Source organism: Lipotes vexillifer, unplaced genomic scaffold (assembly GCF_000442215.2).
Source record: "Lipotes vexillifer unplaced genomic scaffold, Lipotes_vexillifer_v1.1 scaffold402, whole genome shotgun sequence".
Lineage (NCBI taxonomy): Eukaryota > Metazoa > Chordata > Mammalia > Artiodactyla > Lipotidae > Lipotes > Lipotes vexillifer.
Window position 1 is genome coordinate 3,439,574 of NW_006798409.1, and position 2,414 is coordinate 3,441,987.

A 2,414-nucleotide genomic window follows, 5' to 3' on the forward strand; every position below is an offset into this window, starting at 1 on the left:
CCCCCCCCCCCACCGCCCATTTCTCTGGCCCAAAGCCTTTCCTTCATTCCTGTCGCAGGCCTCACACGCGAATCTCCGACCTCACTACTGCAAACGCAAACGTCCCCCAAGGAAACACCCTCTGCTTTAGTGAGCGGACACCAGCTCTCTGGGCACGGATGGCAGACTGTCCTCGCCCCAGGGTGAGAGCGAGGTCATTCCACTCTAAATAAACAGCTCTTTGGTGGTGGTTAATAAATTAATTTTTAAAGAAAGGTTACCGCTAGGAATGGAAGCAAGGCCTTCCGCCCCTCCCTGAGGGCACTGCCCAGTGGAGATAAGGGCATCACCTCAGAGGCCCCCCTCCCCTAGTTGGAGGGGCTGCCATATTTACCCACAATTTCTCTGCACAGCTGGGGTCTGGAGGCAGAAAGCTTCCCTCTAACATGGCGGCCTGTCTACCCCATTTCCAGAAGAGCACGCTCAGGTGTAAAAAACATCACCCAGTAATTAACTATCCAGTTCTGGGGAGGGCCCACTTCTCACACAATTACCATAAAACAAGGAGGCCAGTTCAGACACAGAAAACCAACTCTGCAGATGAGGTGAGAACCAGGTGCTGTGAACCTCAGAGCCTGAACACTCGGTTGGCTGTGGAATTGAGTCAGTGGGAGACCCCAGGTCTCCCAGAACTTCTCCTCCTGTACTGTCGGCCCACCTTAGATGTGGACCCCGCAGGAAACTGGACGGGTCTCCCGATACTCCCATTTGCCGTCATTTTCTAAACACTTTTTTAAAGGCTGCGACATGGAAGGGTAAAATGAAACCGGAGCTACTGGCAGAAAGCCCATTCCCGTGCAATTAACACATTGTAACTTTTTAAAACAATAACAACACATTCAATATCTTGTAAAAGCCTATAGTGGAAAAGAATCTGACAAAGGGGCTTCCCTGGTGGCGCAGTGGTTGAGAGTCCGCCTGCCGATGCAGGGGACACGGGTTCGTGCCCCGGTCCGGGAGGATCCCACGTGCCACGGAGCGGCTGGGGCCGCGGGCCCGTGGGCCGTGGCCGCTGAGCCTGCGTGTCCGGAGCCTGTGCTCCGCAACGGGAGAGGCCACAACAGTGAGAGGCCCGCGTACCGCAAAAAAAAAAAAAAAAAAAAAAATCTGACAAAGAATATATATAAAACCGAATCACTGTGCTGTACACCTGAAACTAATAGAACATCGTGAATCAACTCTACACACACAAACACACACACACACACACCCCACAATGTTCTGAGGGATTCTCTAAGATTCCAGCTGTCTTTGTCCGACTTTAAACAATCCCACAGTGAAAGCATTAGATTCAGAAGCAATGTGCTCTCCTAGCCCTTATTTTGTTGGAAATTATTTCTTCAGAGTCGTATTCCTGTTCATTTATGCAGCCGGACCATTTCCAAGGACTTAAGCACCGCAGGCCATAAGCTACAACTAAGCCCCCATCTCATTTCAGAAACCAACATACCAGTCTCTCTCCTTGGTAGACACATGGTGACTATTTCTGGAGCTAGAACATGGGGGCCACAGAGCTGGATCTGCAAGGGGTTTTAAAACTGAGTGTGCTATTCTGTGTTCTCTCCTTCTAGCCTCAGAATGACCCATCCCAGGAGGAAGCAATAAGAATGGAACCCTTTTTTTTTTTTTTTTTTTCCTGCGGCTGGCTACCCCATTCTCATCACTTTTGACATTTCTTCTTTGGCATTTTGTCTCACTAGGGGATTTTGGCCAAGTTGGGATACCATAGTCCAAAGCAGACAAGAGACCCTTTGGTCAGCATACTGGTTGGTCTCATTGGGCCATCAGAGGGAGTTACAAGGCCAGGGCCCCTGGAATAAGTTCTTCTATGTCTTCCTAGCACACGTGGCAATTGTAAATTAAGGAGTCACTTGTGTGAAGACATGTTCCACACCCTCACTCAACAGCCACGCCCCAACTGTTCTAACAGGGTGCTTAAAACGGTGGGGACCATGTTAATACGTGCTAAATGTTGGGACTGTCAAGAGAAAACTCTTGTCGCCAAATGGAGCCAGGTCAGCAAGACAGACCTGCCTCATCCGTCTAGACCAAGGCTTCTTAACTGACTCGTGCTGTGGCACAAAACCTGCAGATCCCCACCCAGAATAACGTTTCTGAGAGCATAAAATATATGAGATTACAAAGGGGATCAGCTGTATTGAAAAAACATCAAAATATTCAAACAGGGCTTCCCTGGTGGCGCAGTGGTTGAGAGTCCGCCTGCCGATGCAGGGGACACGGGTTCGTGCCCCGGTCCGGGAAGATCCCACATGCCGCGGAGTGGCTGGGCCCGTGAGCCATGGCCGCTGAGCCATGCGCGTCCGGAACCTGTGCTCCTGTGCTCCGCAACGGGAGAGGCCACAACAGTTAGAGGC

The 2,414-nt window shown here is 50.8% G+C and overlaps 1 protein-coding gene across 1 annotated transcript in view; it reads right to left on the reverse strand.

Annotated features, from left to right (window-relative positions):
- SIM2 (SIM bHLH transcription factor 2) overlaps positions 1-2,414 on the reverse strand; it is a 47,026-nt gene that overhangs the window by 25,289 nt on the left and 19,323 nt on the right. The window lies entirely within an intron of this gene.